This window comes from Conger conger, chromosome 11 (assembly GCF_963514075.1).
Source record: "Conger conger chromosome 11, fConCon1.1, whole genome shotgun sequence".
NCBI lineage: Eukaryota > Metazoa > Chordata > Actinopteri > Anguilliformes > Congridae > Conger > Conger conger.
Genome location: NC_083770.1, coordinates 18,856,504 through 18,873,639, shown reverse-complemented (window position 1 = coordinate 18,873,639; position 17,136 = coordinate 18,856,504).

Genomic DNA, 17,136 nt, shown 5'->3' with positions numbered 1-17,136 from the left:
ATGTCACCCACAGGAGATTCGTTAGGCTCGGATGTGTGTACGGCGATTAATATATTAACTATTCTGCCCCCATCTGACAAAGTTATGCACAAAACTAAGGTTTGGTTATTGGTTGCTAATAATAATACACATTTCCTTCTCCTACATTTTAAGCATGCTGGAAAAACTTTCACCATTTTACTCTGTATAATTAAAGCCACAAATCTAATTGTACCATCTATAATCGTTGTTACTGTAGGCCTCTTTAACTTGCGGAATGAAAGTATAACATTTCTGGGGACATTTGCATTCAGTACATGGTGTTGGCTTTTTTTATCATTAATAACATAAAACACTTGATTAGATCCAATATTGCGTGGTAACTTGCAAGCTTTTGCACTATTAGCCTTAGATGAGATAAAATGGCAATTTTGCCTTCAGTTGGAGCTGTGGTTTCCTAGCCCTGTTCCTGGATATCGACCGTCCTGTAGGTTTTCAGTCCGACCCTTACACACCTCATTCAACAGCTAGAGATGTCCTTGGGCTGCTAATGAGTAGAGTCATGTGCGCCAAATTAGGATTGAAGTGAAAACCTACTGGATGGTAGATCTACAGGAACAGGGCAGGGAACTACGGATGAGAGAGACCCATTAGATTGTCCATAACATGCACTTCCCGGGCATCCAAAAATATATGGGAATACTGTATTAAACTATTTGTGTCTGCTCCAGAGAAACATACCTGAACTAGTGCTGACTGGCTGGTGCTTCTGTACCATGTAGGTCACCTGATACACGATCATTTCTGCTTTCTATGGCCTCAGGTTCACCAAGCTGAATTTAACCCAATTAAGAGAGCAGGGCGGCAGCAGGTCAGGTGAAGACTGCCCCCTCTTGCTCTGTGGTGCCCTCGGTAACCTTCCAGCACCTTCCAGAAGGCATACAACCACCACCCCCCTCCACTCGCCCTCCCACTCTCTATTTCTCCCTCTCTCACTCCCTGTTTCTTAGTCTTTCTCTCCTGCACACTCATACTCCCTCTCTACCTTTTCCACACAAACACACACACACCCACTCACCCACCCCCACACACACACACACACTCGCTCACACGCTCTCAATTCTCTCTCTCACTCCTTTCTTATTCTCTCTCCTTCTCTCCCTCATACACATACTCTCCCTCATTCGCTGCTTCCCAGCATGCCTTGCAGCAGCCTGCCCAACACAGTGGAAGTGTAAGGCCTGGAAAAACAGGACGGCTTTTCAGAGCCCAAACACATCAATCTCTCCTCTCCCTCTCACTCTTTCTCTTTACCTCCCTCTCTCACTCTTTCAGTCATACTTAGTCTCTCTCTCTCTTTCAGACACACACAAACACACACACACACTCCCATTCCGCCCTGGCTGTCTCAATTAACCCGTGGTTAATCTTGGACCTCCCGTAGCAACTTTCAAAAAGGAGCCAGAGAACAGGGAGATGGTATCTGCCAGGAAGATTACGAGGTGACAGGCAGATCAAAGAGCGCTGGACTTTGGGCCCCAGCGATTAGCCGTAATTAAATAAAGTATGTCTGTTTAAACTTCATTAGTGGACGGGCGTTTGTTGCAGCAGAGTGAGCACAACTCAACCGTGCTTAATTAAAAGATAATCCACGGGATCGAGCATAATCTTCTTCCAAAATATGCTATTTTCCCCTTGAAGGATTTCAAATCCAAACTGAAAGTACAGCTGGAAGCAGGACCTAGTGGACATTCCCGGGACCGAAGCGGGAATGGGAACGGGACGGCGGCCCCAGCCCGACCGAGCGGAGGAAGCTCCCGATAACATCAATTTAGCATGCTATTATCTAAAATGGTTGAAAACTACACTTCTGCAAAAGTCTGACATAAATCTTGAAGACCAAGGGGACATTGAATATGTATGAGCTGAAACAGATATGACAGTGTTGTCACATTAATATTCCTCTCGCTGGAGGTTTTCAAACTTTCAAGTAGACGACTTGAATGAATCCAGTCTGGAGTTTCTGTAAAACAGGGCAAAAGAATATTATACATAATTAAAGATCTACACGCCTCTGAACCCAGCAAAATATGACTGTAGAATCCACAGAATTTAGATGAATCCACCCGAGACAACAAAAAGAGGAAGGACAAAAAAAACTGCACAATAACCACATCCCCATTTTTAAATTTTAAATGATAAAGAATACATTGTAATATTTCCCGAGCAGATATAGACGTTGATTTTATAAAGCAGCGGATGGGAATTCTACGAGTTTCGATAGTTCCGGATGCGGTCTCACATTCGAAGCCCAAGTCTCCCGAAAAAAAAAAAAAGAGAGCCAGGAGACGTGGCCATGGCTACACCACAGAATGAGTAACAGCTAAAAGAAGCAGGGTTTGTATTGCAAATGAACCCATTGATTTGTGAAGTTGCGATAATTACGTGTTCACGGTGGACTGCCGTGAAATCCCTCAAGCCCAGTCTTACACCACGGGAGAATAAAAACAAAAAAAAAAGTCTACTTGCACTTGTTCCTGTTTTCCAGAAATTTATTTTGGAATTCTCGCTCAGTTGTCGTTGCCTGCCTTGCCAACTAGCTTTATTCCAGCCCTACTATTATGGGATGTTTTGTAATAAGTTTGCTTTGTGATATTGCATTTTCAGGATTAGCTGCCTCCGTGTTTATATTTACAGTATTTCTCTAAATTGTGGGGCTAAAGTAGCCAAAACAAACTTCCCTGTCTGTGTCCAACTCGTATACCCCCCCCCAGCCACCCCCGCACAAATGTTTACTCAAACCCCTTTCCGCCCCCTTGTCCACAATCGCTCTCGGTTCATTTAAGGGGAGGCACAGTGTGTGACCCATCTGGGTCACCAGAGTCAGTCTGCTTTTTGGCAGAAAAAGTGAAGAAAGTTAGACTCTCTCTCCCTCTCTCTCCATCTCCCATTTTGTTTCCCCGGACGTTCCCCTGCAGCACCATTATCTGTGTGTGCCTCTCCTCTTCATTTGTCGGGAATCTTTGGGAGCACCGGCGGTTTAAACCGGAGCAGGAAAACTAAAAACGAACTGGACACTCCTTTCCACATGCCAGCCCATGAGTGGGTCTTATATTTAGACTGACAGTCTTATTTCTATTACCTTTCTACAAAATAAGACAGTTTGACTCATTTCAAGATGTGCCAGTAGGGTAAGACAATTTCACTTCAAGCTAAAAGTCACATACAACAAGCTAATACTTTTGACCCAAGAGAAAAAAACCAAGATTTTAAGTCTCTAGACTACAACAATTGCTAAGACAGAATGTTTCTGCAGTGCAGGCAGGGGAGGAACAGGGCAAGCAGGACCACAAACCTGACTGACCACGTCAAGGAACAAGGTTTTCTTCTTCATAACACGGTTTTCCTCTTCATAACACGGTTGTTCTCATATTGAGCATGGCTGTGTGGCAGGTTCGAGGACAGCGATAACTGCCTGAAGTTGTTTAAAAAAATTTTAAACACATTTTTAACAAATAAACACCCAAAAAAAATAGCTTGTTTTATTACTGTATGTCATTCTACCTTGAATTTGGAGGCCAAGCCCTGCCATCCACGTCACTGCCAACAAGCCACTACACAGGATCTGGGAGGACATGGTTAAAAGGCTGTATATGTACAATGTGTTCACCAAGATGGCTCTGCAGTAGGGTTTAACCCAGATGAGATGAAGTTATGCTGGTCTGGACAAACAGCTGCAGCTCAGCGATAAAAACGGCCCTTGAAACTGACACGGAACAGTCCCTCAATCCTATAAGACGACCATTTACTGTCAGAACGGAATATAAAAGGGTACTTTATTCATATTACATAAATGGAAAATGTCCTTCAGCTCAATGATGTTGCATAAGCATATCTGTCCTGGGAATACAGACGTGCATGACAATCGAAAAACATTCAAAAACATTCAAAATACAGCAACAGTACAGCATCCATATGGCATCTCAACAACTTCCACACAGAGGTCCAGATTCCAGGACTGGTTCCCTCATAGCTTTATTTATTTATATGTGAACGTGTAGGTGGGGGTACATTATTCAGCATAAGAACATTCTTTTCAGGCAAGTGGAGCCTTGAGTCTATGACCTGCTGGCACCCTTTGAAATGGCAGATGCAGTGGATGAGTGCAATTATCTGGAATTTGGAGGGATTTGCACTGATTGGCTATGGAAGTTTTGTAATTGGAGTCAAATGTAGTCAAACACACACGCGGCGATGTCCTTAAAATCCACCCCAATAACATCTGCTGCTGGTACTGTAAGTTCAGGTTGAGTTCAGGACTGGAAGTATAACTTTTAACAATTCTTTAAAAAAGTGTGCTTCACTGCATTTTCTCATGGAGAACTTTTCCAACAAATGTATTCGCCTTTTGTGAAACCATAACACGAACGGCTGTGTCTACAAGAATAGCTGATACAATAATGAATAGCTTATAATGACATCTGCATTAAATTAATATACGCCCATAGTAGATATTAAAAATAAATAATAAACTGATAACAGGTATCGAATTTTACCAGCATAACATGATTCCTATAAAGAGAAAACACCGCACAACCAAGGTAAACACTCATCCTAATTCACTGCCAGCCCCCATTACGAACGCGAATCACAGCGGCCATTTTAGACGCGTTTTATAAATTGATCCTGCCTTGCACGTCGGAACCAGAGCGCAAACATATAACCTGACCTTGACCATCTCTTAAGCACACGGGCCATAAATAAATAAGAGTGTGTTGGCTTGACAGTCGGTGTCCATAACCTGCAGCCTGTGAGCCCCCGCTGTCTGGGCTAGCTGTGTTTGTGAGCGGGAGGGTATTCATCATTTACTGTCCTCACCCCCCCCCCCCCCTCCCCGACACCCCCCACACCCGACAAATGTATTTCGCCCTTGACAGGGGCGGCCTAAGTTGTGACACAGGACACCGAATAACCTCTGCACAGATGCCGGGAGAGCCAGCGGGGGTGCGGAGATGCTCCTCGCCAAGGGGGGCAGGCGTGGAGAGAGCAACCGATATGGGGGGGGGTGGAGGGAGAGGGGGTTGGGAGGTGAACCCGGGAATGCGGACAATGACATCCAGGCACTTACAGGGCCTCGGTGACGGAGCACGGCGTACTGGAGCGTTTTTAACCTCGCCTAATAAAGCTTGGCGGAGGGCTGATGGGGGTCAGCTCTTCAACCGCCACCGTAACAGTCACTCCCGCTGTAACTGGCCAACGTCACTGAGCCACAATGGCGGAACGCCTGGCCAGGCATCACAACACTTAGACCGCAACACAGTCTTAATAAGTGTTTTAGTCTTGAAGTGAGACTTAAAATCTGATTAAAATCTTAAGTAGAAGCGTGTCAAGTGTGTCGCTTGTCTTACCCCATTGGCAAATGAAATGAGTAAAACTCTTTTTCTCTTATCTAGCACAGTAATAGAAATAGGTTGAAATTATATTACAACACACACAAGACTGATGTATTCTCTGGCTTTTGCAGTGAACTGGACATGGAGGATATACAGGACTATACATTTATTCCATGACCTCCAGGTCTGCAGAAGATGATACTGTAGATTTGTTTTACAGGAGGATCTTCAGGGCAGGGCGGGGGTCGCTGGCGTACTTGGCACTGCTTCCTCCGGTCACACTGGAGTGGCGGGTCATCTCAACCGAATTACACCCTCTCCGCGGCCTTCCTCCTCTCTCTGACCACGAGCGACTGCCCTCAGCCGTATGCAGCACACTGCGCGCTGGGGATACGGAGTTCTAGTCCCAGGGACTGCCGGTGTAATTCCTCCCCCCTCTCCCTCTCAGGCAATATATTACACGCCAACAGGTAATTACCCCGCCATTACCTGTGCAGATGCTGTCGACGTGAATTAGCGGACTGGAGCGTATCTCATCCGGGACAAAACACTGCAGAGGAGGGAGCGTGCTGTAGGAGCAAGTCACCCCCCCACCCCCACGACTGTTCCCCAAAAAAGAGAACGAAGGGAAGATTCTCCTAATAAAGTGACCAAATTATCCAGACAAACTCACCCAAACTGTGCTAAAATCTCATTTTAACTATGATGAGGAACAAATGCTGATTGAATTCAGATCATATGTTTAACCGACACAAATTCCTCCTATGATACCTAAATTTCCACTGGCAGTCAGTCACTGCAAAAAAAGTTTTAGTCTTGTTATGAGACTTCTCTTATTTCTTTTCTCTCAAGTAGAAAACATTACGCGCTTGTTCGCTTTACATGTGAAATTTTCTTACCCCTTTGGCAAATCTTGAATTGACTCAAACTGTCACTTCAATGGCAATATTTTTGTCTTATTTAACAAAAAAGTAACAAAAGAAATAGGATTTTAAGGCTAACTAAGACTGTTAAGATCTTTTGTTTTTTGCAGCATTCAAATTTAGTCACGCAGTAATGCGACTTCAACTTTAAGCAAGCTCCGATCCATGACAGAATATGTTGGTGGTCAGTGAAGTATTCTAAATAGAACGCAATAGAGCCTTTTTTTAAGTGAGTAAGGAATTTAGCGCATGGCAGTGAGTTTAGGCAGAAGCTTTCTCTGCTGGGCATTTTTAGGGCACTGTTTGAGCCGCACTACACAGTCAATCTGCACTTCAATAGAATCTATTCATTCCATTATAAAGAAATGATATTTGAATGCCTCCAAAGTTTTGACTCCATCACAAAAGGGGGGCAGCACAAAGGCGCTGCATTGTTTTGCGGGATTGAGACGTAGATCTGAAACAGTGCATTATTATCCAGCTACACGGCTCCTTTTAATTTCCTCTCAAATTATTCACATAGCTGGCATTGCTGATCCCGGCGCTCGCGATGAAACAAATGTCTGGGATTCTTCTACTCCCACGGCAGAATGTCACTCCGGAGACGGCCATTTGCATCCGTGATGTCAGCGCACCGTATAAAGGTTGAGGGGGGGACATGGTTGGGGGGGGGGGGGGGGGGGGGCTTGGCAACTGCAGCTCATTCGAATCTCAGTTGGCATTTGCTCAACAAATCCGACGCATTTTATTAACCAATGCAAGAGGCTGCATTGAGATGTCATCACTCAGAGGTGAATTGATAGACCTTCAAAAAGAGTGCCCTTATTGAGGAGAATAATACAATCTCTGGTGTTTTTTTTTTTTTCCAACATTAAACTGTGACCCTCACTCAGAAATTGAGTCAAATATATCGGAAAAATTATATATTACTGTATGTAATCAAAAATTTCATTGTAAACATCCCAAACTCATTAAATGTGGATTACCCGCGTGCAGCAGGCCAGGGCGGCAGTAACACACCCCAAACCCTTTTCTGGCGGTGCGTTTCTCCCGCCGGTCTGTGTGAGAATGCTAACCAGCCGCTGCGCAGAGACCCAGGGCCTGGGTGAGGGGCACCCAGCATTAACACAGTCAGGGGGGAGAAGAAAGGGCAAAACAAAGCTCTTTTCACGGCTGAATCCTCTTATGGACTTACCCATCCCCCTCTTAAAACAAGAAGAGAAAAAGGAGGGAGGAAAGAAAGAAAGAAAGAGAGAGAGAAAAAGAAAGAAAGAACGAAAGAACAAAAGAAAACAGAAAGAATGCTTCATGCTTTGTGAAATAAGGAACTCTGAATCGCAGCTGACGGTCACTCTTTGTTTTTTTAAGATTTTTTAAAATGTTGTTTTTTATTCATCTATAGAGGAGGGAGGGGGTTCAGGACTTGGTGAAACATCAGAAGAAGAAACTTCTCCGAGGCCAACTTGCTCTCAGACTGAAATCTGGCAGAACCCAGGCCCTTGGAGACAGCCCCTCGCCCTATCATACCCCTCCCCATCACACCTCTGCCCAACAACTCTCAATTCTATTGGCTGCTTCGGAGAGATCCACCAGGACAGCACCGAGACCTCCACACCTCCTGCTGTTCATGCCTAATAATATTTTTTTTTAATAAGATTTTCGTCCTTACAACAAAATAAAAATGGAGGCTAAAAGGACATGGATGCTGCATTTTGAAAACTGAAAGAGAACAAGTTAAATATCACCATAAAGTGAAATTACAGAGACCTTTTATGCAGGACATTGCATTTGGAAAATTATCTATTAATGAGTTAATTTTACGTACTTTGTGAATTTGTGTAGGTGTTGCTGAATGTATCTACATTGGGCTGAGTTCACTGTGTTTGTGTTGCTGAATGTATCTAAATTGGGCTGAGTTCACTGTGTTTGTGTTGCTGAATGTGTCTAAATTGGGCTGAGTTCACTGTGTATGTGTTGCTGAATGTATCTAAATTGGGCTGAGTTCACTGTGTTTGTGTTGCTGAATGTGTCTAAATTGGGCTGAGTTCACTGTGTTTGTGTTGCTGAATGTGTCTAAATTGGGCTGAGTTCACTGTGTTTGTGTTGCTGAATGTGTCTAAATTGGGCTGAGTTCACTGTGTTTGTGTTGCTGAATGTGTCTAAATTGGGCTGAGTTCACTGTGTTTGTGTTGCTGAATGTGTCTAAATTGGGCTGAGTTCACTGTGTATGTGTTGCTGAATGTGTCTAAATTGGGCTGAGTTCACTGTGTTTGTGTTGCTGAATGTGTCTAAATTGGGCTGAGTTCACTGTATTTGTGTTGCTGAATGTGTCTAAATTGGGCTGAGTTCACTGTGTTTGTGTTGCTGAATGTATCTAAATTGGGCTGAGTTCACTGTGTTTGTGTTGCTGAATGTATCTAAATTGGGCTGAGTTCACTGTGTATGTGTTGCTGAATGTGTCTAAATTGGGCTGAGTTCACTGTGTTTGTGTTGCTGAATGTGTCTAAATTGGGCTGAGTTCACTGTGTTTGTGTTGCTGAATGTGTCTAAATTGGGCTGAGTTCACTGTGTTTGTGTTGCTGAATGTGTCTAAATTGGGCTGAGTTCACTGTGTATGTGTGGTGAATGTGTCTAAATTGGGCTGAGTTCACTGTGTTTGTGTTGCTGAATGTGTCTAAATTGGGCTGAGTTCACTGTGTTTGTGTTGCTGAATGTGTCTAAATTGGGCTGAGTTCACTGTGTATGTGTTGCTGAATGTGTCTAAATTGGGCTGAGTTCACTGTGTTTGTGTTGCTGAATGTGTCTAAATTGGGTTGAGTTCACTGTGTTTGTGTTGCTGAATGTGTCTAAATTGGGCTGAGTTCACTGTGTTTGTGTTGCTGAATGTGTCTAAATTGGGCTGAGTTCACTGTGTTTGTGTTGCTGAATGTGTCTAAATTGGGCTGAGTTCACTGTGTTTGTGTTGCTGAATGTATCTAAATTGGGCTGAGTTCACTGTGTTTGTGTTGCTGAATGTATCTAAATTGGGCTGAGTTCACTGTGTTTGTGTTGCTGACTGTGTCTAAATTGGGCTGAGTTCACTGTGTTTGTGTTGCTGAATGTGCCTAAATTGGGCTGAGTTCACTGTGTTTGTGTTGCTGAATGTGTCTAAATTGGGCTGAGTTCACTGTGTTTGTGTTGCTGAATGTGTCTAAATTGGGCTGAGTTCACTGTGTTTGTGTTGCTGAATGTGTCTAAATTGGGCTGAGTTCACTGTGTTTGTGTTGCTGAATGTGTCTAAATTGGGCTGAGTTCACTGTGTTTGTGTTGCTGAATGTGTCTAAATTGTGCTGAGTTTACTGTGTATGTGTTGCTGAATGTGTCTAAATTGGGCTGAGTTCACTGTGTTTGTGTTGCTGAATGTGTCTAAATTGGGCTGAGTTCACTGTGTTTGTGTTGCTGAATGTGTCTAAATTGGGCTGAGTTCACTGTGTATGTGTTACTGAATGTGTCTAAATTGGGCTGAGTTCACTGTGTTTGTGTTGCTGAATGTGTCTAAATTGGGCTGAGTTCACTGTGTATGTGTTGCTGAATGTGTCTAAATTGGGCTGAGTTCACTGTGTTTGTGTTGCTGAATGTGTCTAAATTGGGTTGAGTTCACTGTGTTTGTGTTGCTGAATGTGTCTAAATTGGGCTGAGTTCACTGTGTTTGTGTTGCTGAATGTGTCTAAATTGGGCTGAGTTCACTGTGTTTGTGTTGCTGAATGTGTATAAATTGGGCTGAGTTCACTGTGTTTGTGTTGCTGAATGTATCTAAATTGGGCTGAGTTCACTGTGTTTGTGTTGCTGAATGTATCTAAATTGGGCTGAGTTCACTGTGTTTGTGTTGCTGACTGTGTCTAAATTGGGCTGAGTTAACTGTGTTTGTGTTGCTGAATGTGCCTAAATTGGGCTGAGTTCACTGTGTTTGTGTTGCTGAATGTGTCTAAATTGGCTGAGTTCACTGTGTTTGTGTTGCTGAATGTGTCTAAATTGGGCTGAGTTCACTGTGTTTGTGTTGCTGAATGTGTCTAAATTGGGCTGAGTTCACTGTGTTTGTGTTGCTGAATGTGTCTAAATTGGGCTGAGTTCACTGTGTTTGTGTTGCTGAATGTGTCTAAATTGGGCTGAGTTCACTGTGTTTGTGTTGCTGAATGTGTCTAAATTGGGCTGAGTTCACTGTGTTTGTGTTGCTGAATGTGTCTAAATTGGGCTGAGTTCACTGTGTTTGTGTTGCTGAATGTGTCTAAATTGGGCTGAGTTCACTGTGTATGTGTTGCTGAATGTGTCTAAATTGGGCTGAGTTCACTGTGTTTGTGTTGCTGAATGTGTCTAAATTGGGCTGAGTTCACTGTGTTTGTGTTGCTGAATGTGTCTAAATTGGGCTGAGTTCACTGTGTTTGTGTTGCTGAATGTGTCTAAATTGGGCTGAGTTCACCGTGTTTGTGTTGCTGAATGTGTCTGAATTGGGCTGAGTTCACTGTGTTTGTGTTGCTGAATGTGTCTGAATTGGGCTGAGTTCACTGTGTTTGTGTTGCTGAATGTATCTAAATTGGGCTGAGTTCACTGTGTTGGTGTTGCTGAATGTATCTAAATTGGGCTGAGTTCACTGTGTTTGTGTTGCTGAATGTGTCTAAATTGGGCTGAGTTCACTGTGTTTGTGTTGCTGAATGTGTCTAAATTGGGCTGAGTTCACTGTGTTTGTGTTGCTGAATGTGTCTAAATTGGGCTGAGTTCACCGTGTATGTGTTGCTGAATGTGTCTAAATTGGGCTGAGTTCACTGTGTTTGTGTTGCTGAATGTGTCTAAATTGGGCTGAGTTCACTGTGTTTGTGTTGCTGAATGTGTCTAAATTGGGCTGAGTTCACTGTGTTTGTGTTGCTGAATGTGTCTGAATTGGGCTGAGTTCACTGTGTTTGTGTTGCTGAATGTGTCTAAATTGGGCTGAGTTCACTGTGTTTGTGTTGCTGAATGTGTCTAAATTGGGCTGAGTTCACTGTGTTTCCGCGGCGGAGATCAGGGGGCGTCATCGTCCCGCCGCGCCCCATAAATCTGTGCAGAAATGTTTGCGGAGAAGACGGATCTGTGTCAAAGGTCACATGGCACTGTCCTGTGGCCCCCGCTGCCAGATGGAGGCTTTGGGGGTTCCCAGGCTGTCAGAGAGCAGCGGCCTCCCAGCGGTGTCCCAGAGTGCCTCACCCCGCCAGGCCGCCGCTCGGCCAGCACCGCTCCGCCGCCCCACCGCTCCCCCGCGCCCCGCCGCCCAAACAAAGGGCCCGGCTCCCCCAAATTCCAGCACCAGTAAACAGGAAGGGAACCTCGGACCAGGGTGGGAAAAGGCAATAAAGTACCTCAGGCGTTAAACCCCCCCGCCGCCCCTTTCCCCGTCGTTCGGCTGGAATTATAAACAACGTCGTGCAGTCATTATCCCTGCCAATTAACAGCTGTCTTTCTTCGCAAGCAACATTCTTTCTTTCTCTCTCTTTCTTTGTGTATGAAAATTTGTTTCCTAAATAGATTTTTGCTTCCTCGATTCAATTATCTCACCCCCCCTCCCCTCCACTCCCCACACTGTGTGAAAACAAAATGAGCATTTTTTAAAAATGAGAGAAAAAAAAACACACACAAACAGTCACTGTAAAACCCTAATGAACTAATCCTTTTAAATTGTAACAAGAGTGGAAATTGGCAACAGCTACTCCCACTCGACGGAAACGTCTTCTGTTTGCGTTTACATGGCAGCTAATCTATTTCTGTGAAACGCTATTAATATTTCCCATCTCCGAATGAAAGGCTGATGAAAGTGGAGAGAAACCACACAGGCAGAAGGGGAGAGTGCCTGCTCGTCAAAAAAACGAATGTCTACACATGTACTTAGCGTCTCGCGTCGACTTCAGATTTAAAAAAAAAAAAGGGAAATAAAACTTTTTTTTGGACAAGGGAGCAGAAAACAAACGATGTGCAGTTCCTCTAAAGTAAACACGACTGCGTCTGAACGGAACGAGTCCCACCTGAACCCAATTAAAAAGTCTGGACGACCACAACTTCCCCAGCTTCAGAGCCGTGATAACGGAGGCTGGCAGGAAAATCATCGAATCATAAAAACATCGCGTTATTGTTATTTCTGTATTTTTTTTCCGGCCTCTTTTCCCGTTTCTGCGTCCACAGCACTTCTTCCAGGTGATGACAGAAAGCAGGCCGGGAGCCTTTGGAAACGCGCACAAACGGGCGGACTCCTAAAACGGCGCGGTCGAAACCGCTCGAAACCGCAGTCGTGTCCAATGAGGATTTAGCAGCTAATTCAGCCCCTCCCCCCCTCACAAAGTAAACTTATTTCCTTTGACCACGTCCTCAGCATGCATACTATATCTCGGTGGCGAGCAGGAGAGGATCTTACACTAACCATTGAGATTGAGAAGTGCTGGGAGGAGAAAAAAATCCCCAAATTTCATCCATGTTGGATTGATAAGGGGAAAGAAGTCCGAGATAATTACAGAGCATGCAGCGCATTGACGGCAGTGGTCTGATCCAGCATTCAATAGCCCCGGCTTTGCTTCGCCACATACCCATTCCCTTCAATCACCTCTCAATCTTTCTCAGCCTGCGCTACAGTATCAAAGCCGCGTTCGGGTAAACCGGATGCGTTTTAAGCCCGCCTGTTCCGTAAGGGATGCTAACCGCTTTTTTTCATCGACTCTCCCCGAAAAGCAGCTTTTCCAGCTCTAATGCCAAGACAGACTGTTTTACATTTATAATTTGTCATTTCCAGGGGCGGGAAAGCGACACTGAATTGACTTCTGCAGGTTAAGCTCCTTACACGCTCTTTGGTATGTTTTTTTTAAAGAAATTTTGCGAGACTGAACTTAATAGCCGAGGTAGAGCCGCCTCCCTTCGCCATGGTGATAACAGCGGCGTAAACAGGAGAGCCTCAGCCTGATCAACGCTCTCCGAGTGGGGCTCACACTGCAAAAACCAAAGAAGAAGTCAATCTCAACAAGTATATTAGTCCTTATATTGATTTAATTGAGTATCATTTCTTTTACTTTTTCCTAAATAAGACAAAAATTGTCAATGAGGTGAGACAGTTTGACACATTTCAAGAATTCAAGGCCAATGGGGTAAGAACATTTCACTTGTCGAGCAAACAGGAACTTAAAAGCTATTTTCCACTTGAGATAAGATCAGAGTTAAGTGTTATTACAGGCCAAAATGTGTGTCAAGACAGCCAGTGCCACTCTGATGGCGGCTGGCTGAAAGCCCACAGAAGGAAGAAGATGAAGAAGAGAAGAAAAGGAAGAAGAAGAGGAAGAAGAAGAAGAAGAAGAAGAGGAAGAATAAGAGAAGAAGAGGAAGAAGAAGAGGAGGAAGAGAAGAAGAAGACATTTCTTCACTGCCACCAGTGCAGGCGGAGGGGACACGGTGTTGAGCGCGTTTCGGAGGTACGGTAACTGTGTCATTCCCCCCTGGCAGTCGGGGTGGACTCCCGCTGTGGGACGGCCCGCCCGACTCCGTTCGCCAGAACCTCCATCCGAAACCAGGGCGGGCCCCCAGTGAACACGGGAATAAGCAGAGCTCGCAAAACACGCAAGGACAAAAAATGGGTTGATTTAAAAAAAAAAAAAACCTGTAACCCACAAACACGACTGCATTACATAATGTTTGTGTGCGTCTTTCTTTCGAACTGGACTGACCTTGGCAAGAAATGTGCTACTTTTTCCATTGCATGATGGGGGTCTCCTCAAACAATGAGGACAAAGGGTCTAATTGGACCTAATGGGACAGTCATAACATTTCATATTGCTGTGTTCTAGCAAAGTGACCCCAAGCAGTTATACTGCACCACTGTTATATCTGTTAAAGCAGAAATCCAGACGAAAGTGTCAGTTGATAATATAATTCAATACAGTACAGCAACATTTTTTGCTATTACTATGATCTGGAAGTCTAACTCTTATTTGATATTCCTACATATTTTGGGCCTACAGTTTAATGGACCAATAGCTCCAGTCAAATTATGAACAGCAAGTATGATAGAGTTTGTGATAGAGTAGCTTACATGCGTAGCGATTGCGAGTTTGCGATAGGGTGCACATACTATGCACAAGGGAGCACAGGCATGCTAGTTCCATTCTTTCTGTAGAAAAACAGTCAGGAAGTGAATATGCTGTAATCTCCAGTGGGAAAAGTGGCCTAAGGGTTTTCAATATAATGCCTATGTGACAGCTTTCATATCTTTGTGGGTTGAGTCTCTTGACTGAGAAATATGTCTATTCATTGTAAGGGAAATTCCCACTAGCTGCTACAGGGGGGTTAGCTAATTAGCTAATATGGGGGTTGATGATACCTTCATCCAATGCACAAGAGGCTTTTTTGCAATTCTGTTTCACGGTCTTATGCATTTTGGTCGTGAAATGAGACTTAAAATCTTTTTTTGCATTTCTACATGGAAAAACCCAGAGATTTAGACGGCAGTGCCCACTCTGTCTACACATTTGCCCAAAAAGAAAACAAATAAAGCCATAAAAACCTGACTGTGGATGATCGTCACTCAAACCAATATCCTCATGATAGCCAATAACAGAAAAAGCTGTAGTCTTTTTAAAACATTTTTTTTTACATAATACATGGAGTGTCTTGGATGACAAAGACATGTTGCAGTAAAGATGTTCGTTTTATTGAACATCCTTTGGCATAAGTAGGTTTCAGCAGAATATGTGGTTCCTGATATTAAAACCAGAGACTCGGGTCCAATACAAGGGACAAAAAAAGAATCTCTGGGTTTAGGAGGATGTATAAATCCCCCCCGGCAGGGACTTCCACTTCCTGCTGAGACTCTCTCCATACCATGATTCCCTCTCTGTGTGTAACCCTCTCTGTTTTCCTCTCTCAACTGGCTAAAAGACAACAAAATGTAAAAAAAAAACAAAAAACAAACACATGGGAATGTTGCTTATGCACAAACAAACAGAAACAAAATATGGCTCAATTTTCTCACACCACTCCAACGTTTTCTTAAATAGTCTTTTTTGGGCTGTTATCCGTTGTTGTTTGCGGTGCTGCGGGTGCTGTGTCCGTTTCCCTGTTCATTCTCCAGATTGTGCACATTGTACTCTGTATGGTAATAAATGGGAGGGGGTAGAAAAGAAGAGATGAAATCAAATTTATGGAGCGCAACATTGCCCCCATCCAATTTTACATATTTAACAGGGAACCTGAGCTTGATGAAGGAACGGGGAATGTGAGACGTGGCTTGTTGGCAGCGCTCGTGCCATTTATAAATATGGAAACTCTGTCAAGACGTGATGTTGAAAAATTAGCGGGGCCCTGAATTTAATCAATAACTTGGCTGTGCTACGCCGGTGCGCTGCCAGGGGGACTGGCAAGGGCCATGCGTCTTCCTCAGTCTGCTCCAGACGCCACGCCAGGAGACGCGGCGAGTCGCCGCGGAAAACCGGGAAAGGGCCGGGTCACCCCAGCGCCCCTTTTCTAAACGAAGCTCGTATTCCGGAGTGCCATCGGAAGGCCCGTCTTTCCCAATAAAGCTTCTAATGTATCGAACGCGTCTACGGCATGCGTCTGAAATGAAGAAAGAGCAGCCTTTCCATAATAAGGGATTAATAGGCAAGTATGACACTGTAAGACATTGCAGTGCACAATACATATTTAGTGTTAATTCAGTACTAAGAGGGGATTAAAATTGTAGTGTGCGTGTGTAAAGCATAAACACCTACAATAATATATATATATTAAGTATTAATTTGAATGTATTTCTTTTTTCAGGGTGTAAGTCTGCTTTCAGGCCTGCTACGTACCCCAATGACCCCTGACAGCCCCTGAACCGTACCCCTGAATCTGAACAGCACATCCACGCAGACAGTGTGACAGCGACTGAAATCTTTCAGGCTCAGGCGGAGAACCCGGCACGGCGCAAGGACCCTGGGTAAAACAGAGCACCCTGGGTAAAAACAATGTCACACTGGCCGTCGAAAGGGGGCTTCAGCCTTTGGCTTTCCGTGCATTTTAACACACAATAAATCACGCTCCCAGTCTCCCGCGCATTACGTGAATGATATATTTTATTTACACTACAGAGGAAAACACACATGGTCGTTATTAATCACTCCCCACCTTTAATAATGATCCAACTTCCAGTCATTCATCACCCCTTCCAGCCTTATGGCGGGGGTTAGGAGAAGAAAGGGAAGAAGCCAGAAAGGGTAGAGGGGCGGGGGGGAGGGGAGGAGAGGGGGGTTCCTGGCTAACAAGTACAGAAAAATAAATGCGCCGCGAGATTAAACGGTCGCGTTTTTCAATTATTGCAACAGTCAACTGAGTGCACTGCAGCACCGCGGAAACCCGTATAATATCCGGATCTGCGTTCCCCTTTACTGGAGACGCCTTAAAGACACGCTGCCTTTCGGACTCGCCCATGCGCCTAAAACGGAAAATACCGCCAACGTTACCCCCGTTCATTCCCCTCCATTAGCGCGTTTGTCCTCGCTGTGGAAATATTGACCAAACGGGCCTGAAAACACAACACAAGTTTCCCTACAAACAGGCGCAATAATACGGTTCATGCATTTGATATGAGCGGTGTGGTACAAGATAATACGGTAGCAGGTGTGAGCGAAGGTCAGAGAGGTGCATCCAAAACATCAACGGATAAATGTAATGTATATGTAAATACTGACAATTGGGCAGTTTGATTCATTTCAAGATTTGACAAGACAATTTCACCTGACAAGCAAAAAGTAACTTGATACAAATTAATATTTTTTACTTGACAGAAAAAAAAAACTAAAACAATTGTTAGTGCAGCCTTT